We start from the raw sequence: 21,633 nt of genomic DNA on the forward strand, positions 1-21,633 counted from the left end.
ATGAACGTGCTGTTGTCCCACGCCGATCGGTAGGGGGCTGTCATGGCCCTGGCTGCCCAGAGAGGCGTGGCAGGGTCCCCACGCCCACTGCTCCCTGCCTCTCCTCTAGGCGATAAGCCAGAGTGTGCACTGTGTAGATCTCTTCTCTGACAACTTCTGAACCAGTGCCTGGAGCCAGACCAGCCTGAGCCATGACAGTCTGAGCAGGACGCTTCCACCCAGCTAGGTGTCTTTAAAACATTTAGTAACCAAAGCAGGACGATTGATCCACTCTCCGGTAGGACATGAACCCTGAGGTGTCCCAGGTAAAGAAAGTGACTTCGAACTTACTTTTTGAGCAAATGGAGACTCCATTTCCTCACCTATAAAACAGCAATGATAAGATCTTCATTTGTTCACCCACTTGTGCACCTGTCGTATGCCAGACCTTGATCTAGGCACCAAGAACAGGGGTGCCTGGGTGGCTCAGTGGTTTAAGCCTCTGCCTTCGGCTCAGGTCATGATCTCAGGGTCCTGGGATCGAGTCCCACGTCGGGCTCTCTGCTCAGTGGGGAGCCTGCTTCCTCCTCTCTCTCTGCCTGCCTCTCTGCCTACTTGTGATCTCTCTCTGTCTATCAAATAAAAAAAAAAATCTTTAGGCACCAAGAACACGATGGTCAGAGAAGACAGGGTGCCTGCTATCATGGGGCTGACAGCCTGCTGGAGGAGACAAACATACACCCAGTAGTCACGCAACCACACGTGGAGATGTAAATGTGTCAAGGGCTGTGATGGAAAGGGAGCCAGTGCTGTGAGCTTCCAACGCGGGAAGGTCCAGACTTCTTGGAAGGGAATGCAAGACTTCTCCGAGGAAGTGATCCCTGAGCTGAGGTCTGAAGCAGGAGTGCAGAGATATCTCGCGATCTTAACTGACATTTCCCTGATGACCCGTGATGTCGGGCACTGCTTTGTATGTCTATTGGACAATTAAAGACTCGTGTGTGCTTGTGTGTGTCTAGGTGTGTATGTGAAGTGCTTGTTTAACTCTATTTCCCCCCAGCTTTATTGAGGTATAATTGACAAATAAAAACACAATAAACTTAAAGCATACATTTGATAAAGTGGTGGTTGATGGACACATGATAATGCTTACTTTTGCTAAGGGGACGGCTGGATACACATAGACACGTAAAATGATTCCCAAGTCAAGTTAATGGACACAGTCATTGCCTCACATAGTTTCATTGTTTCTTTCTTTGGTGGGGACATGTAAGATCTACTCACTAAGCAATTTTCAAGGATACAATATTACTAAAAACAGTCACTTACTCATCCTATAGCTGGAAGTTGGCACTCTCGGCAGTCTCTCCCCGGTTTCCCCACCCCCAACCCCCAGCAGCCATCAGTCCACTCTGTTTTTAGGAGTTTGACTTTCTTTTTTTAGATTCCATGGATAAGTAACACCCTACTAGATGCTGATGGTCTCTCTCTAGCTTGTTTGACTTAGCATGACACTCTCCAGCTTCATCCATGTTGCCACAAACGGCAGGATTTCTTTTTTTTCTTTTTTAAAAGATTTATTTACTGTTTTAGAGAGAGAGAGAGAGAGAGAGAGCTGGAGAAGCCAATGGTTCTTAACCTCTTCTGTGATATGAGCCCCTGACAACTCGTGACACCTAAGGACCCCGTCTCGGAATGTTTTTAAATGTACGAAAATAAAATGTGTAAGCTTGCAAGGTAACCACTTATATTAAAATACAGTCATCGGGACGCCTGGGTGGCTCAGTTGGTTAGGCGGCTGCCTTCGGCTCAGGTCATGATCCCAGCGTCCTGGGATCGAGTCCCACGTCAGGCTCCTTGGTCGGCGGGGAGCCTGCTTCTCCCTCTGCCTCTGCCTGCCATTCTGTCTGCCTGTGCTCGCTCTCTCCCCCGCTCTCTCTCTGATAAATAAATAAAATCTTAAAAAAAATAAATAAAATAAAATACAGTCATCAACATCATCAATAACCTTATGCTAGAATAAGAGCTGTTTTTAATTAACATATAACATAGTAAGACATTTTTAATATAGGTAAGTCAAAGTTTTGATTTCATTTTAAAATGATGCATCAAAGTCAGGGCAGATGTTGCCCAGTTTTGCAACTGTTGGACCCACCTCCCTTTGCTTAGTTATCAACAAATTATGTAGGTAGGAGGTCGTGGAAAAACTATTCTACCTTGGTCACCATTGTGAGCTCATAGGATGTTGTTGTTTGGTGAGTTGCCTGACATTGACTAGCACTGCTGCTGGAGATCATATGAGAGGATCTGTCAGGCGTGAATTTGGGCTTTTGATCTTGTGCAAGTCCCAGGACTTCTTGGGACCTTAGTTTTCCTACCTGTGAAAAAGACTGGAGGTGCGTGCCATAGAGAGGAGAAGGCTCAACTGACTCGATCTTGACCTTCATGTTGGCAGAAGCTTGCCATGGACAGGCAGGGGTTACACTGATTTGTGCTGTGTGGCTTCAAAGAACAGAGCTGGAAGCAAGAAGTGGGCATTTGAATTCAACAGCTCTGGGTCAAAACTACCACTCAAGAACTGCTCAAAAAGCAGGGGATATCTGTGTGTGTGTGTGTGTGTGTGTGTGTGTGTGTGTTGTATTCCTAAGAACAAAATCGAAGAATATTTCCAGCAACCTGTGGGTGCCTGAGTGGCTCAGTGGGTTAAAGCCTCTGCCTTCAGTTCAGGTCATGATCTCAGGGTCCTGGAATCGAGTCCTGCATCAGGCTCTCTGCTTGGCAGGGAGCCTGCTTCCTCCTCTCTCTCTGCCTGCCTCTCTGCCTACTTGTGATCTCTGTCTCTCTGTCAAATAAATAAATAAAAGAATATTTCCAACAACCTAGAAGGCTCGCTCACACCCCCCTCTCAGGGGACAGTCCCCCTACCCAGAAGTAAGGAATCCCCTGACTATCAACACTGATTAATTTTGCTTGTTTTTGGACTTCCATACATAAATGGAATCATGAAGTTTGCATGTGGTATCATTTTGGGTCCGGCTTCTTTTTCTCAGCATTCCCTCTGTGAGACGCATTCGAATTTCTGTATTTAGCATCAGTTTGCTCTTTTTCATTGCTGTGTAGTGTTCCGCAGAATATACATGAATGAATTCATTATTTCTACGGGTTGGTGGACTCTTGGAATGTTCCCAGTTTGGGCCTCCTGTAAAAAAACTTTGAATATTTTTGTACATTTTAAAAAAAGATTTTATTTATTGGACAGAGAGAAACCATGAGAGAGGGAACACAAGCAGGTGGAGTGGGAGAGGGAGAGCAGGGCAGGGAGCCCGATGCAGGGCTTGATCCCAGGACCCTGGGACCATGACCTGAGCCAAAGGCAGACACCTAACGACTGAGCCACCCAGGCCCTACTATACATTTTTTAAAAAGTAAGCTCTATGTCCAATATGGGCCTTGAACTCAGGACCCCAAGATCAAGAGCCACGTGCTCCACTGAGTGAGCCAACCAGGCATGTCTCTCGGTGGACAGACTTCTGTTGGGTATTTCTTATTTCTGTTGGATACGTTCTCAGAAAGGGAATTACTGAGTCATAGGGTACGTGTATTTTAGCTTTAGTCAATGCTGTCAAATAGTTTTTCCAAGTGATCTCACCAATTACAACCCCACGAGATAGAATGGGAACTCCAACTGCTCAACATCTTCAAAAACACTGGGCATTGCCAGTCTCTTTTGTTTTCGCCACACTAGGGAGGAGTAGTAGAATCTCAAGTGGTTTCAATTTTCATTTCTTCGGTAACTAGTGGTATTGAGGACTTTTCTTATGCTTGTTGATCGTCTGGATACCTTTCACGTGTGTATGTGTGTGTGCATGTATGCGCCTGTGTGGGGTAAGGCTGTGCATTTGACCGGCATTAAAAGATAGCAACTCGTATGCTCAAGATTTTATTTTTGGTTTATTGGACTAAAATTGGACTAAACCAATTTGTATTGGTTCCTTCATCTTTTTGGCTGCAGGAGATGAGAGATTCCGTATAGTTTAGTCATAGAAAATTCTGACTCTCTGGCCATGTCTTATGCCAACAAATTATGACTCTCAGCTTGCCATTTTATTTCTCTAAATTCTCTAGTACCCTTATTAGAAGTTATTCCACCCCAATGCTTATTTTCCTAGTGCCTTTTGTGTCATTCTACCCGCAGGAACATTGGGTCCCTTACTTTCAGGGAAATTCATTCCAGCTGACAACAGAAATAGTTTAATTAACGACTATCTCACCACTACACACCCTGGCCACCAGAATCAGTTTTATAATACTAGCTGGTTCTTATTGCCTTCAGGTCAGCCTGATAGAGCCTGGGTCATACTCACACATCCTGGCTGCAAGGGAGTCTGGGAAAGTCCGTTTCTCGCTTTCCCGTGACACAGGTGTTCAAAGATGCTGAGCATCCACCAGACATAATAAACAGCCGTTCTAGGGCCCACATTTGGGTTTTTAAGACAAAAAGTGTTAGAAACCCTGGTTTAGATGATCTCTAAGGCCCTAAAATGCCAACATTATCGTCATCATTAACTAGTTTAATGAGTTCTTAACCAGTGTCACGAACGCACTAGGCTGTAGGCGTTCATTACTCTCCATGAGCTTATTAAGTAGATTCTATTACTGTGCTGCCTCTCTGTGCCTTGGTTTCATTGCCTATAAAATGGGGATAATAACCATAACTACATCCGTAAGGCTTTGTGAGTACTCAGTGGTTTGCTGCCTGGCAAGGGGTATGGTCATGAGTAAGTTCTTGATAAATAATGCCATGATCTTCACCATCACCATCATCTCCATTTGGCACATTAAATTCTGTGTGTGTCGTCACTGAGTTATGCAGCCTTTTATTTATTTTTTTTGAAAGATTTTATTTGTTTGTTTGTTTGAGTTGTAGGGGAGAGCAGAGCAAGAGGGACAAGCAGACTCCACGGCTGAGCACGGAGACTGACCTGAGGCTGGCTCTTGTGACCCTGAGATCATGACCTGACCCAAAACCAAGAGTCAGATGCTTAAATAACTGAGCCCCTATGCTGCCTTTTAATTCCTAGGAACAGAGGCTAGGAGGTTACCAGAACTGGGTTCAGAGTCCTGCTCTCTGTCTGTCGGTCACTATGTGACCTTGAGTGAGTCTTTTCATCTCCTTGAATAGAATGGGAATATTAAGTCTTCCTCTGTGCTCTCTAGTTATCTATAGATCTATGGCTTTCACAACACCAGGGATTCCTTGAGGAAAGAGAGCCTGTTTTACTCATCTTTTGGATCTTCCAAGGACCATCATAATTGTTGGGTACTGGTGATTCATTCCAACCATATTTCAGAAGAACCCAGGATGCAAGCCCTCCAGGGAGGACTGGTGGATGGCCTTGGGGTTGGAGGCTGTGTGTGTCATGGTGCCTTTGTGATAAATTCTGCACTCATCCCCAGGCTAGGAGGCAAGACACAGAACTTGGAACCCCAGGGGAGACCCCATGCTGACCATTGGGATCCACATTCTGCTGTCTGTCAGGGGAGCTTGGGGTAGATGTGCACCAGGCCACTTGCTCACCATGTGTCCTCTAACTCACCGGGTGACATGTGGTGAATTTCTCTGGCCTTTGTTTCTCCATTGGAAAAACCTTAGGGTTCAGTGAATGGAAGTCAGATGGGAAAGTTTGACACAGAAAAGGAGAGACTCAAGGACATATTGACACAAACTTCATGTCCGAAGGGGTTCTGTGGGACCTTTCTTGTCTAAGGAGTTCGGCACTGCCCAGACTTGCCACCTTTCTTCAGCAAAGCAAAGCCCACGCTTCAGCAGACCCAGCCTCTTCTGAAGCCAGGTTGATCCGAAGAAGTGATTGTGTGATTGTAGCCTCACTCCAAATGATCTACCAAAGGGTGATTTCCAGTCTCCTACTGAGGTTTGGTAAGACTCCATTTCTTCTCCGGCTTTCTTTCTCTCCTCTCCTTTTTCTGGTGTTGTGGAGCCTCAGCAGCTGAGCCGGTTGGTCCTGACCAAATGATTCCTGGAAGCAATAGGAAGCATGATTTCAGCATCCTCCAGGGCGACAGAAGGGCGTTTTTGGCAAAGGGTGCAACTGTGCCCAGAAGAGCAAGTCGCTGCAGCTTTGGAGAGAGGCTCAGGGATAACCTGGGTGGTGTCTGCAGCTGGAGAGATGAGAAGGACAAGGAAGGAGCCTCAGGGCTGTGTGCGTGGTAAGAAAAGGGAGGCTGGCAAAGGATTGCAATGAAATGTCTTTCCCTCTCGAATAGCCAAAGGGATATTGAAAAAGAAAGCCAACGTTGGTGGCATCACAATTCCGGACTTCAAGCTCTATTACAAAGCTGTCATCATCAAGACAGCATGGTACTGGCACAAAAACAGACACATAGACCAATGGAACAGAATAGAGAGCCCAGAAATAGACCCTCAACTCTACAGTCAACTAATCTTCGACAAAGCAGGAAAGAATGTCCAATGGAAAAAAGACAGCCTCTTCAATAAATGGTGCTGGGAAAACTGGACAGCCACATGCAGAAAAATGAAATTGGACCATTTCCTTACACCATACACAAAAATAAACTCAAAATGGATGAAGGACCTCAATGTGCGAAAGGAATCCATCAAAATCCTTGAGGAGAACACAGGCAGCAGCCTCTTCGACCTCAGCCGCAGCAACATCTTCCTAGGAACAACGCCAAAGGCAAGGGAAGCAAGGGCAAAAATGAACTATTGGGATTTCATCAAGATGAAAAGCTTTTGCACAGCAAAGGAAACAGTTAACAAAATCAAAAGACAACTGACAGAATGGGAGAAGATATTTGCAAATGACATATCAGATAAAGGACTAGTGTCCAGAATCTATAAAGAACTTAGCAAACTCAACACCCAAAGAACAAATAATCCAATCAAGAAATGGGCAGAGGACATGAACAGACATTTCTGCAAAGAAGACATCCAGATGGCCAACAGACACATGAAAAAGTGCTCCATATCACTTGGCATCAGGGAAATACAAATCAAAACCACAATGAGATATCACCTCACACCAGTCAGAATGGCTAAAATCAACAAGTCAGGAAATGACAGATGCTGGTGAGGATGCGGAGAAAGGGGAACCCTCCTACACTGTTGGTGGGAATGCAAGCTGGTGCAGCCACTCTGGAAAACAGCATGGAGGTTCCTCAAAATGTTGAAAATAGAACTGCCCTATGACCCAGCAATTGCACTATTGGGTATTTACCCTAAAGATACAAACGTAGTGATCCAAAGGGGCACGTGCACCCGAATGTTTATAGCAGCAATGTCCACAATAGCCAAACTATGGAAAGAACCTAGATGTCCATCCACAGATGAATGGATCAAGAAGATGTGGTATATATACACAATGGAATACTATGCAGCCATCAAAAGAAATGAAATCTTGCCATTTGCGACAACATGGATGGAACTAGAGCGTATCATGCTTAGCGAAATAAGTCAAGCAGAGAAAGACAACTATCATATGATTTCCCTGATATGAGGAAGTGGTGATGCAACATGGGGGCTTAAGTGGGTAGGAGAAGAATCAATGAAGCAAGATGGGATTGGGAGGGAGACAAACCATAAGTGACTCTTAATCTCACAAAACAAACTGAAGGTTGCTGGGGGGAGGGGGTTTAGGAGAAGGGGGTGGGATTATGGACATTGGGGAAGGTATGTGCTTTGGTGAGTGCTGTGAAGTGTGTAAACCTGGTGATTCACAGACCTGTACCCCTGGGGATAAAAATATATGTTTATAAAAAATAAAAAATTAAACAAAAAAAAGAAATGTCTTTCCCTCTTCAAGTGTCTAGCTGGGTCTGGATCAGGTCTAGATGGGATGGTCGTCTTCTTAGAGGGGCTCTTTGGGCTCTGGACGCCACACTCTGCTCCTCTAGCTTCATGCCTGTAACACCAGGCTAATAATACTCGACATGGATCAGTTTTGCGAAGCCTGGGAAATTCCTGTCTCCCTTCGTCAGTCAGCGACGTTCCTTTCTATCCCTCCGGGGGCCAGGCTCCTTCCCCCGCCTCTGAGTTTTTGCACCAGCTGCCACCTGTGTCTGGAATGTTCTTCCCTGGTGCTTGGCCTGGTTGGCTCCTCAAGGGTCCAGTTAAAAGTCTTTACCTCTGGGGCGCCTGGGTGGCTCAGTGGGTTAAAGCCTCTGTCTTCGGCTCAGGTCATGATCCCAGGGTCCTGCGATCGAGCCCCGCATCGGGCTCTCTGCTCACCGGGGAGCCTGCTTCCTCCTCTCTCTCTGCCTGCTTCTCTGCCTATTTGTGATCTGTCTGTCAAATAAATAAAAATAAAATCTAAAAAAAAAAAAATGTCTTTACCTCTAAGAAGACTCTGATGCCCCTGTGCTTACCCTAGGCCTCCTGGCCTCCTGATCCTTTCTCTGTCCCTCCCCGTCTCTGTTTTGTCCCCAGGGGGCTGGCTTCCAGCAGAGGCCAGCCACTGGGGGGCCTGGCAGGAGACTGGGAGGCCCTGGGAGGAGTCAGGGTATGTTTCCCTCTCCCCTCTGTCCCAGGAATCTTCCTAGGTAGGAGCCCTGTGTCTGAGGTTCCAACTTCCACACAGAGACCCTGGTTTGGGGGAGCACCACTTCTTCCTTTGGAGACAACTTCCTGCTAGGATCTGCTTCCATCAGTTTGCCCTGTTGTTGTTTTTTTTTTCCCCCTGGTGAGACCCTAATCAATGTCTCTCCCAAGCTAACTGTACCCCCAAATTCTTGCTGAATTCAAAGGACACAGAGATTTTCTCTTCGAGCTGCCGGGGATCTCAGGATGGGCCTGCAGCTCCTAGGACAGTGACCGACATAGGAAATGCTCACTTGATTTTGAAGGAAGAAATGAATGATCTAGGGCAGGGGTGGGGGTGTTGACCTGCCACTGGGTCATGTGTGTGGGGCGGGCAACGGGAGCCAGTGAGTGCGGAGACACAGGCTTTGAGGCACAGGCCCCGTTCCTGTCCAGACATTTCATGCACACCGAACGCTCTTCTTCTTTAAAACAGGGCCAACTCTGCTTTCCCAAGAGCCGTCTACAAGCCTAAGTGGCACAGATGTGCCCACTGCAGTGCTAGGTACAGGGGAGGGAGTCAGTCAAGGGCAGTCCCTTGGGCTCATGCCCCAGCTTTCCGGCCCCAGAGGGCAGGGGTGGATAGCAAGGCAACCCCTGACACCATCCCCCAGGCCAGGTTCGAGCTGGAGCAGGAACTGGGCCTGGGCATGGCCCCCTCGCACATCATCTACACCAACCCTGCCTCCCACATCCCGTACGCTGCCTGCCATGGGGTGCGGCTCCTGACCTTCAACAGCGAAGAGGAGCTGATCAAGGTGGCCCGGCACCTACCCGAGGCCAGGGGGAACCAGCAGGGCAGTGCTGGCAGGTGGAAAATGGGGGGGGGGGGTGCACGAAGGACAGCAAGCCTAGGGCCCCGGCCTGTGGAGCGGGGCCTCTGCAACCAGAAGAAGGCAGTCCTATGGGGTGACCCAGGAGAGGCTCAAGCAGCAAAATACAAGCATTTGGGTCAGTGGGCCACTGCCTCCCTGATGCACCTGCGTGCCGAAGAAACATTGCTTGTATCTGCATAGACACTGGGCAGACCTGGCATTAGGAGATCTAGGGTCAGGCGACCTCACAGAAAAAGCATTTGCATTGGAGTCCGGGAGACCAGCACGATCAGTGCTTGTGTTTCAGATTCATGGGCACATGCTGTGTGCTCTTGGGAACGTTGTTTAACATCTCTGATCCTATAACATGGCGCCCTACACTTTTTATAATTTTATTATGATAATTATATATATTATATATAAAATTATATAATGATAATTATATTTATAAATGCATCACTTTCTCCTTTTTGTTGTCTGGGCAGAAGTCTCTAAGGGGTGAGTGTTTTCGTTCCTTGGGACTCAGTCCAGAACTAGGCAGGGGCCAGTGGGAAGGTAGAGAGAGATTGGGGGTAGGGTGAGAGTGGTGGGGCAGGTGAAGCATCCAGATCTCGGGGCTCACGTGTCTGAGAACCCCTGGCATCTTTCCCACCCTCTCCCAGGCTGGTCCTCCAGCTGTGGACCCAGGACAGCAAGAGCATGTTCCCCCCGAGCGCCTAGTTCAGGAACACTCTGGAGGTATGGGAACATCTGCTCAAGTTGGCCAGGGCCCTGGGGTCAGCTGTGACTGGAGCCAGGTGAGAGGGCTGGTTTTCCCTGCCCGGGAAGCAGGGGTCCTGGGGTTCACGGCCAATCTCTAGTCTTTGCCCTCTGGTCAGCCGTGGCCTCTCTGGGGCTCAAGATGCTTCATCTGTCCCCAGTAAAGAAGCTGGTTGTTATCTGGGACTAGGGCAGGGCAAGCAAGGCAACCGCCTTGGGTGAAAAATGTAAGGTGATGCAAAAAAACCTTAGTACTCTAGATAGATAACATCGTCATATTTTTAAAAATCAAAATTAATGCAAAAAATCCATGATGAGGAAAATATCAAAATTTTAAATAAAGACAGGATTGGAATTCCTGACTTTCCTTTTTGCCTCGGGTGCACTCACTGTTACCAATTTTGCCTTTATTTAAAATTAAAAATTTTACTCATTGGAGATGTTTTTGCATCAATTTTCCTTCTTAAAAATATCGCATTAAATGCTATTTATCTTGATGGCTCAGTATTTTGGCATGTCCCCTATTGGTTCCTCAGCCCTCTTGTCTGCGGGAGTGGTGGGGGGGGACCCTGGGATTTGGGGTTCTGATCACAAGCCCTCTAAGGAGGGAAAGGGGAACCCTGCAAGGGGGGGGCACTGGGAGGCAGCAGCGGAGAGAAGTGACGGCCTCACGACCATGAGCCCCCCAACTGGAAGCCAGTCACAGGCGATGTATGTGTCTCCGGGGACACCAACGCGTATATCCAGGGGTGCGTCTCTGTGCGGGCGCCGCAGTCACATGTCCCTCTGTGTGTATCTGTGCTGGTCTCCACCTTTTACCCATGTTGGCGTTTTATAATGCCCCCGGTCTTACTGACCCTTACATACCGGTGTGCGTTTCTCCACAGGTCACGTGACCTGCGTCCAGCCCCCACGTGGTTTCTGAAGGGCCAGATGGCGGGCACCTTCACCCAGGCCCTGGCTTACTGCCGGCGCCTATTCGAGATGGAAGGGGCCTTCAGGCATGATATGGTCCTCCTGGACATCGAAGGGGCTTCCCCCAAGAGGAAGGCTGCAAGCCCAAGTTTGAGGAGGTCAGAGAGGAAGAGGAGATGGAGCCTGGGCTGGGGTCGGTCGGGGCATTGTGCGCCTTTGCTTGCCGGTAGGGGGAGCTGTTGTAACGTGCATGAATCACGTGCATCCCTGTGCATCCCAGCTGTAGGGGGGACCTGCCTTTGTTGAGAGGTCTTTGTCTGACTCTGTGCACATGGCCCGCATGCACATGTGAGCACTGTGAGCCTCTGGCCCCCTGTCTGTCTTTAGACATGTTACTTGCTGTCCCTGGTTAAGTTCTAGTCACGTAGAAGTTCACTCTGCCCCCGATCCAGGGAACATCCCATCTTTGCCGAACATGTGTTGATTTCAGTGATTCCGAATTCAGACACCTCCGAATTCACACCAAATTCAGGTGTGACAACCTGTACACTTGCTGTGTGTTTTGGGCAAGTGACTGCCCCTCTCTGGGCCACAATTTCTGTTTCCTCCCTAGTAAAGTGGGGATGATAACACCTCCCCACAGTGCTATTCTAAGAAGGAAGGGCGATGGTGCAGGTAAAGCCCCCCTCATAGGGGCTGGTCATATCAGGGTCTGGGTCTGTCCCTGCAGATGGCAAGTGTGATCAGTGCTGTCATGGACCAGGACTTCCCCGTGGGGAGTGGAGTCAAGATCACTGCAGAGCTGGGACACTTCGATGTGGAGTCTGTCTGCATGGCTGCTGTGAACATCATTGCCAAGAAGACTGTGCTGGAGTCTGGTGGGTGGGCCAGCCCTGGGGTGGGGAGGGCACTGTGCAGACATCCAGAGGAAGAGGATGGACAGAGAGTCTGGGCTCCACCCCCGGTACCTAATTAGCAATTAGCAAGAGACAAACTGTGAATGGGGTATAAGAACAAACCTGTTAGCATCACTGTTGTGTCATTCTCAAGTAGACTGGGAGGGAGAGAACCAAGACAAAGTCTTTACCCTTCCTGAGCAGCCCATGTATTTAAATCGCATTTGTGGAGGAAAAGTCACAGAATACAGCTCATGAGGCCACAGACACTACTGTGCTGCCAACAAGCATTTGAAATTCTTCCAGCAAGTGCTTTCTGACAGGTGCAGATTCTTAAAAGGAAAAATTCACGGAGTCCACTGAGTGCAAATTCTTACAACAAATTCTTACAACAAATATAGGAAGGCAATATTGTTGTTGTTGTGGCCTGAAGGTTAAGGGTGACATGGAGGGTGATAGGAAACCTTTTGACAGTTGAGGTTCGCCATGATGGGAGAATTAATTAATTGTTATTTTGCAGCAGGAGCAGGGTGGGGTAGCTGTTCTCACATGAACTACGCAGAAACTCAATTTCATGACGAAATGGAGAATGCGGATAGATTGCCCCACTCTATTCTGTGGGTTCGAGATAACTGACACATAAATATTTATAAATCCTGTTAATCTCCTCCCTTATCCTTGTGGCAGACGCTGGCCCACAGCTTTTAATCCCAAAGGCGCTTGTGTCGACTGGTTTCATTTCCCCACAAAGTGTGTTAGTTAAAGAATATTTTGATACGCAGCACAGGATTTTTAGCCTTCGGTTAACAGAAGTCCAAGTTATAAGTATTTGGGGCTTATTATTTTTATTTCCACAATAATAAGAGCTGCTAATAATTATCTATTCTGTGTGAAATACCTATTTTGTCTCATTTCAGCTCGACAATCCTGGGGGATAGTTTTGGTCATTCCCATGTTACAGGTGGAAATACTGAGGCTCAGGGAGAGGATATATTTGTCCACATGGCACGGCTAGTTGGGGTGCAGTGGGCTCCCCCATCTGTGTGGCTGAAACGTTGGTGCCCTTGCTGAACTCTCAGCCTCCAGGATGTCGTGGTGAAGTGGCTTAGGACACCTGGGTCTGGGGTTGCCGGAGTCAGGATCAATAATGGCAGCTGGGAGAGAGAGGAGGAGATGCGGTGACTGACACCAGGGAGAAGATGGTGGGGAGAAGACCCAGAGGAGGGAAAAAACAATATTCAGAAAGATCTGAGCATCTAAGTGGTCCCTGGAATGCCTGTGTGTAATCCTGAGTTTAGATTCAAGAAAGCAATATTCTGGGGATGCCTGGGTGGCTCAGTTGGTTAAGCAGCTGCCTGCAGCTCGGGTCATGATCCCAGGGTTCTGCGATCGAGACCCACATCGGTCATCCCTGCTCAGCAAAGAGCCTGCTTCTCCCTCTCCCTCTGTCTGCTGCTCTGCCTACTTGTTCTCTCTCTCTCTGTTAAATAAATAAATAAATAAAAATCTTTAAGAAGAAGAAGAGGGGGGGGAGGGGGAAGAGGAGGAGGAGAAGGAGAAGAAGAAAGCAATATTCTGCGGACTAAGTGACTGTGAAGAATCTGGCCTGGTCGTAGGACACGGGCACCATCCTGAAGGGAAAAGTTTTTACTTACAGTTCTCTAGAAACAGGGGATCTGGGGTGCTGCGCAGGGATGGGGGAGGGGGAAAGCACAGGGTGGAGGCAGGGGCAGAAGAAAGGGGGGAGCAAAAAACCAGAGTGGGAGGCTCCAGTGTGGTTTTCAAGGGCGGGAGGAGGCGAGGCAGGTAAGGCAGCTGGGCAGAGGGGAGAGCGGGAACCCAGAAGACAGACCCCAACCTGGCACGGGGTCAAGAAGACTCCTGGAGCAGAGAGCAGGAGTTCTCCTGCACCGGGCCCTGGATTGGAGCCGCTTCTGAGGGTTCTGTGCTGGGGTGTGGATCATCAGTGCTGACACTGGCCATGTGCCCCTCAGGGCTGCCCTTTCTCTGCTCCCAGGAGGCCACCAGAAGCTGGTGTACTACCTCAATGACGGTCACATGGCATCTTCCGCATCTTCTTCAGGGAGGCTGTCCCCAGGATGCCCATTGTGGTGAAGGTAAGGGGGCCCTGTGTGGCTCAGGTACTCCTGGTCTCTGAGGCCACTCTGTGCAGCCCCCAGTCCTGAGAGGCAGGGATCGTCATGGCCAGGTGGGGAGGGGAAGGAGCTCAGAAGGGTGCCATGGTATGTGCGTGTCCAGGGACATGCACACAGGTGTCTGTGTGCACCTGCACCTGCATTTCGGGGGGGTGGTGTGCTGCCGATATACACCTGTGTGGGTGGGGTGTGTGTGTGCAGACTCGTGGGTCTGTAGGTGTGCGTGCGCATCTGTTTGACTCTGTGTGTGTTTCCATGTGCATTTCTGCATGCATGCGTTTTGTTTCCAGAATCCTTGACTGCTGGCGGTGCAGGAGACTTAGGGAGGAGAGATTCTCAAACGTGGCTGCACATTAGATCACCCGGGGAGCTTTAAGAGACACTAATGCCCAGGCAGTCCCCCAGACAGCTGAAATCAGAATCCCACGGGGAGTTGAAAGCCTGGCATCTGTCCTTTGTGGAAACTGCCCAGGTGATTCCAATGGGCCACCTAGTGTGAGGTCAGTATGTTGAGTTATGGGTGAATAAAATCTTCCTGTTGTGTAGGAGAAAGATGAGATCCCATCTGTGCCTGCTCCTCTGAATGGACAGGGCGGGGCTGTGTCACTAGACTATTAACCCCATGAGGGCAGGGTTGAGAACAGTGCCTGGCACATAGGGACCCCTCCCTCATTGGTTGCGGTGGGGTGGCTGATAAGTGTCCCTGCAGGAGGGAGCCCGCTGGGGTCTTGCAGGCATGCCTGGCCAGCTGGGAAGTGGCTCTCCCTTCTCTGAATCCCTGCTCTTTGCTCCCGCAGTTCTGCTCAGAGCCGCCCCTCTTCCCCTGTACCCTCTACGGGGTCACGTGTGATGCCTTTGATTAACTCTTCCCAGGGGAGCTGCGGATGCCTGAGCTGGATGTGGGTGACGGGCTCATCTTCCCCTCCACGGGTGCTTCTGCCTCCACCATGAGCTCCACTTTCAACAGCCTCCTGCCCACCGCCATCTGCTGTGCCCTGGAAGCCGAGCTCAGGTGTCCGGATGGAGAGAACAGGGGCGGGGCACTGAGGGGATCACATCAGGATCTGTGTTTGGCAAGGAGAATATGGCTAAGTTCTGTGGTCCCAGACCCAAGAAATACCCTCCTCCCCCAAAGGCCCCCAGCAAAGCCCAAAGTGCCCACTGTAGCTGCTCCCCTGGGGTTAGCGCACAGTAGCCCCCCCCCCGGTAGCTCTGCAACTCTGAGCTGTGCACGCCCTTGGGGGCAGAACCAGGCGGCCCCTTGGCCCCAGCTGACCCTCGGTCCCTCGGCCAGGCCCCCACTTGGCTCTGTTCGTGACTGCTGCCCAGTTTCCTTCTCAGATGTCCATCCCTTCCCTACCAGCTTCAGCGTTCCTCAAAGGCTCGGCCCCAGAGTTGCCTCTCTGTCCAAGCTAGGGCTCGGCCTCCGGGTGGGGAGGGGGCTCTAGAACCTTCCTTCACTGGCACATCCCTTCCACAGGAGCCTGCTGGGGACAGCACCTTAGGTTGGCAGGTGGACTCGTAAGTGCTCCAGACACCTTGGTAAGCCACGTGGGGAATCGTGGCGGGGTGGGGGTGGGGGACGCAAGGGTTCAGGTGCTTCTGAGTGTGATGAGACAACTTACAAGGTTCAGAACTGGTTTTCTCCTCAGGTGGGCCTGACTGAAGTCAATGTTAGCAACTTGAACAGCCGCCTCCATGCTCCCTGCTCCTTACCCCACAGGCCCCTAGACAGGGAGGGCTGACAACCCTGTGCCCTGACAGCAAGTAGCCCCCCCCCCCCGAAGACCATGTCCTGGACGTGAGGTGACCTGTGCCGACCAGGACATTCTTTTCGTTCAGTTAGTCACCCCTGTGCCAATGCAGGAAGGTCTGCGTGAGCTACGGCCCCCGTGCTCATGGTGAGAACACTGGGTCAGACAGGCCTGGAGTGAGTCCAGGCTCCAGCACATACCAGCAGGGGTGTCAGTGCCTCAGTTTCCACTCGGATCATAGTACCCCCCTCACAGGGTTGTTGAGAGGAGTATGTCCAATAATGCAAACCCTCACGCAAGGTCAGTTCGTGTCCGGGGCCCTGCCTCTGGCTGCCGCTGGTCCCAGGCTGGCCCACTCAGAGCTCGGCCCCCCACACCGCCCCAGAGTCTGGGGGTCCTCAGGAAGCAGGCATAGCCTCTGACCACACAGCTAATGGGCCAGCACTGTAGGGCGCAGACCTGGCCATGGCTAGAAGCCCCCAGGCTGGGAGGTTGGAAGGACGATGTGTGAAAACAACCAGCTCCAAGGCAGGGCGGACGGCACTGCGTGTCCTCTAGGCACGCTCGAGCTTTAAAAACAGTATTTGGGGGGCGCCTGGGTGGCTCAGTGGGTTAAAGCCTCTGCCTTGGGCTCAGGTCATGCTCCCAGGGTCCTGGGATTGAGCCCCGCATCAGGCTCTCTGTTCAGCAGGGGGCGTGCTTACTCCTCTCTCTCTGCCTACTTCTGATCTCTGTCAAATAAATAAAATCTTTAAAAACAAAACAAACAAACAAACAAACAAAAAACAGTATTTGGGGAGCTCTGAGCTCAAAAGGAAAAGGAGTCCTACAAGGAAGGAGGTTGGCAGAGGCGAGGGTGGGGACACGTGGTACCCACATTCCTCCGGCAAGTGAGGGCCTAGAGACCAAAGCCTCCCCCCGCCTCCTATGTCCTTGTTAAGCTTCTCCCAAGGAGACGGTTCGCTGGTCCCCGGCCTCTGCAAGGGTCCTCCCCGTCCGCCAGAGTCAGCCCCACCCCTCTTGCGGCTGCTTCCTCAGCTTGGCCAGTACCAGATGAATCTCGCAGCACTCCTGGACTCCGGGGAATTGTCCCCCAGATACATGTGAGAAGCGATGGGCTCTGGGACCACCTCAGGAAGCCAGAGGCTTAGACAGCCTTCGGCCTGTTCCCAACTCATCTCCTCCCAGTGCCTGAAAACTGGGGATAGAAACATCCACCCCAACCGCCCCATCCCCCAAAGCACCTGGAAGCACAAAGTTAAGTTGGCTTTAGGGAAAACAAAAAGTTTTATTCAGATGCAGGAGATGTGGGTATGAGTTGTGTTTTGTGTTTTGCCCTCTGACGCTGTAGTTGTGGTTACCCATCCGTTCGTCTCTCCCTACCCGCTGCTCCCTGCCCCCCTCCACCCCCGCATCCATCCACCCATCTACCCATTCACTCAGCAGAAATCTGAGGGCCTAGTGTGTGCCCGGCACTGTTCTAGACACAGGTAACACGCGCTGGAAACCCAGGCTCATGGAGCTCCCCTTCCAGTGGGGATAAGAGGCAGCATAAACAAGCACATGCCTATGTAACAAAGTATGTTCTGTGAGGAAAGATAGAGCAGAGCCAGAGGGTAGTGGATAAAGAAAGCAAGGCAATTTTAGGCAGAAGGACCAGCGGCAGCCAGTATGCAGGGGAGCAGGGGGGCAGAGACCTCAAGGCAGAGATTGAGACGCCATGTGGTGGCTGGGTCAGAGTCCCAGGCGTAACAAAGCACAAGTTCAATGCCAGGGATGGAGACTGTTTAAAAAAAAAAAAAGTTCAGGGGGCCGCATGTGGGCAAGCAGAGGGAGTGAGGGGAGGTGCCCAGAGAGGAGGCAGGGGTGGGCTGGGGGGTGGGGTGGTGATTTGTCAGGCTTCATGGTAAGGTAGGGCTTTGACTTTGTTGTGAGCTGGAGGGGAGGCCCTGGAGGGTTTGCACAGGTCTGTGCGGCGGGAATGCAGGACAATCCTCGGAGGCTCCCGCCACTCTGGGGAAGGGATGGGCGGTCAGGTGGTGAGTGGTGAGAAGTGGTCAGTTCAGGGCAGGGTGGACAGGTTGCGTTAAGAGGATCTGTTGAGGGACCACCAGGTACCTGGGGCAGGGAGAGGAGTCAAGCATGACCCCAGCGCTTTTGGCCCCAGCGGCTGGTACACAACCAGGGATGCTGCGGAGGAGAAGCAGACCAGGAGGCGTGAAAATGGAGAGCTCGGCTTTGACCCATCAGGCTGGAGTGGTCCGTTCCTCTTCCAAATGGAGTCAACACACAAGCCCTGCGTTCAGGGCCAGGGCTCAGCATGGGGGATACGAACATGGCAGCATCGGCACCTTGAGGACTTTACATCCTGGGACCTCCCGGGCCAACCAGGGAGCGAGTGTGGTGGGAGAAGACACGAGGCACAGAGAACAAGGGAAGATGCATTTCCAAGAGGCAATGCCCGAGTGTCAAATACCACCCAGAGGGGGTGAGGTGAGGGCCAAGGGTGGGATTGGGATGGGGAGGTCACTGGTGATCACCAGAGGCTTGGTGCACGGGAAGGGGGAGGTTGGTGGAAGTGGGGTCCAGAGAGGGAGGGTGCGGCCCGGACTCCAGGGAGCTGCGTCTGACTCAGCAGTGGCAGGAAATGGGAAAGTAGCTGGAAGAAGAGCCGGCCAGGCCGGGTCAGGAGGTTTATTTTAAGACAAGAACTATTACAGCTTGTTCGGAGTCTCCTGGGGATGTCCGCTAGCTAGCAGGGAAGCTAATTAAGATGCAGAGGAGAGGGGCGCCTGGGTGGCTCAGTGGGTTAGGCTGCTGCCTTCGGCTCAGGTCATGATCTCAGGGTCCTGGGATCGAGTCCCACGTTGGGCTCTCTGCTCAGCGGGGAGCCTGCTTCCTTTTCTCTCTCTCTGCCTGCCTCTCAGTGTACTTGTGGTTTCTCTCTGTCAAATAAATAAATAAAATATTAAAAAAAAAAAAAAAAAGATGCGGAGGAGAGAAGACCGTTTCAAGAGCCAAACCTTGAACCTTGAACCTCCAACCTCGGGTGGGTGGGAGCTCAGAAGCGTACCCTGGGGGACCGAGGGAGGCCGGGCAGGTCCTTGGGAGAAAGTGGAGCTCTCTTCTAGTGGGTTCTCTTTTCTCAGTGAAAAAAGAAATAAGGTCAGTCCTGCAAGGGTGGGGGCCTCGGTGTTTTGAGGAGAGGGGCAGAGATGGGGAAGTCAGAAGAGTGGGAGGGTGAGTGGGCCAGTGAAATGGGGTCCGATCGCCAGCACGGGGGCCCACCCAAGGTTTGCGGGAGTCACTCTAGAGCGAGGCCGATGTGTGGCGTGTCTGGTCTTCAGCCACGTCCAGCTGCGTGGACTCAGATGAGCTGGCGAGTGAGGAGCTCGTGGGGATCTCTGCAGGTCCAGGCTCCAGCAGGCTCCCCCAAAGCTCCTGCAGTCCTCAAAGCCCTTTCGTGACCCCACATACTGTCCTTCCACAGCCATATGTGCTGTGAGACTCAGAATGACTCCGTGAGCTCACAATGACGCCCACTTTAGAGAAGCGGACAAATCAGGGGCACCAGGAAAGAGCGACAGAGCTGGTATTGGGATCCACACACTGGGTCGGTGTTCTCCCTTCGGGGCGACAAGGGGTGCGCATGCTATGTTTAAGGAAGTTTAAGAAAGTCTTGCATCCCAAAGGGTGAAAATAAGCAAGGTTGACAGGTGTGGGGCGGGGGTTAAACCTCAGGTGTTCCACGCTCTGTCTCCCAGGTGTTGTCCTGTTCAACTGTAGTGACTTGCTGCCCCCCACTGGTCACTGGCGGCATTGCACATAGACTAAGCCTTGCCTGGTATATGCTTAGCCCACTAGGGATTCACTGTCTGGGTCCACCAACACCTTGTTGAAAGGATCAGGTAGGAGTTCTCACCCCCAAACCTCCCCACCGCTCCTCCTGAGAAAACGGAAGTCAAGAGAGGGGACTTTAAAATTCCATCTGCACATGCGTACTCTATCCGCTCAGGTGCTCCTTCATTAAGTTCATGGAAGACGGTGTTTAGGCACTGGGAGTCAGCAGGAGATAAGGCAGGAGAAAACATTGCTCTCATAGAACTGCCATCTGCCGCCGGGGTGGAGGGAGGCAGATACTAAACAATAAACAAACAAAGGAGAAGCTGTGATGGGTGCTGTGAAGAACTTAATAGAAAGAGTGGCTGGAGAGGTTGGACAGGAGATGATATTTGAGGAGAGACCTGATGGCTGGGAGTGTCCGTAGAGATCCTGAAGGAAGAGGGGAACAGCACACAAGGGCCCCAAATCTCTGTGATATTTGGGCAGCTTTCAGATTTAGTAGAGCCCCGCGTCGCCCAGCCAGCCCCTGAGAGGTGCTGCAGTCAGAGCCGAACGTTGGCAGGAGGGTCATGCCATTGACCTGCTCTCTGTGAGTCCACAGCCCCTCGCAGCACCCCCTTACACAGCTGACCACTCTGTCCCTGGAGCTCCTCCTCTCTTGGCTTATGTCCCTCCAGGGGCAGGAAAAGCTAGGATTATTCTCCTGTGACAATCAAAGCTTACTTACCCTTCAACAACAAGAGCTTTCTGATTCGAAGGAACTCACTGACCTGTCCAAAGCTAGAGCAGGAAATACCGGCGTGTGGAAACAAAGGTCAAAACAGACATTTCTGGGAACCGGGACAGGAGCATGCAGGAGAGAGACGGTGGAAGTGTATTCAGGCTTGTTTGTAGCAGCTGCTGAGTGATAAGTGTATTTGTGACCCTGTCTGCAGCTAATAGTAAGCCACTCTTGCACATGTGTTAAGTGGCTAAGTTTTTGTTTTTTTTTAAGTGGCTAAGTTTTTGTGTTTTTTTAAAGTGGCTAAGTTTTTAAACGTGTTTAAAATGGATATTTACAGACACTGAGTGGTTCAGTCAGTTAAGCGTCTGCCTTGGGCTCAGATCACGATCTCAGGGTCCTGAGATCGAGTCCCACATCGGGCTCTCTGTTCAGCGGAGAGTCTGCTTCTCCCTCTCACTCTCCCTCTCGGCTCACTCCCTCTCTCTCAAATAAATAAATAAATAAATAAATTTAATTTTAAAAATAAAATGAATATTTACAAGTTTGTATACATAGTATGAGCATGTCTTCTTCTGATCCTATGAGTGATGTTCTAAGGAATAATAAATTTTTGGAAGCAAAATAGATCCCTAAAGTGGTAATTTTAATATGCTACTGGAACACTAACCCAGTTGTGTTAGCTGACATTCTCCAGAAGTTTGAATATTTCTTACAGGTTATAGTTCTTTGTCAAGCAAAATATTCCATCATTAAAAGATGATAATTAAAAATAAAGGTAAGTTGTATGAAATAATGCATACCCTAATTCCCAACTTGAAGCTGTGTGTTAGGACACAGACTGAATTCAACCAGCATCAGTGCAAAATGAAATAAACCTCTCTGCTTCTGAAATATTTATCATAAAATCAAAGCCCAAGGGCAACTAATATTTTACATGTTCTAAATTTTCATTTACACTTTTAAAGAGTAAATACTCATGATAGTATCATTCCATTTTTTAAACAATTTTTATTTGGTATTTTCTCTGTGCTAACATTCCCCTTTTTAAGGTGTTTTATTGTCAAATGTCTGTATAGGGTGGAGATCTTTTTTGCGTGTTATTGAAATATAACATCTTGTCTTACTATGTTGGTTCATTATAATAATAAACGCATAGTTTAAACTGTTTAAACACATTG

At 50.1% G+C, this 21,633-nt stretch overlaps 1 pseudogene; it reads left to right on the forward strand.

Annotated features, from left to right (window-relative positions):
- Positions 1–284: 284 nt before the first annotated feature.
- On the forward strand, positions 285–15,879 carry LOC101675049 (annotated as a pseudogene).
- The last annotated feature ends 5,754 nt before the right edge of the window (positions 15,880–21,633 follow it).

Source organism: Mustela putorius, unplaced genomic scaffold, assembly GCF_011764305.1.
Source record: "Mustela putorius furo isolate JIRA1106 unplaced genomic scaffold, ASM1176430v1.1 tig00003853_pilon_pilon_pilon, whole genome shotgun sequence".
Classification (NCBI taxonomy): domain Eukaryota; kingdom Metazoa; phylum Chordata; class Mammalia; order Carnivora; family Mustelidae; genus Mustela; species Mustela putorius.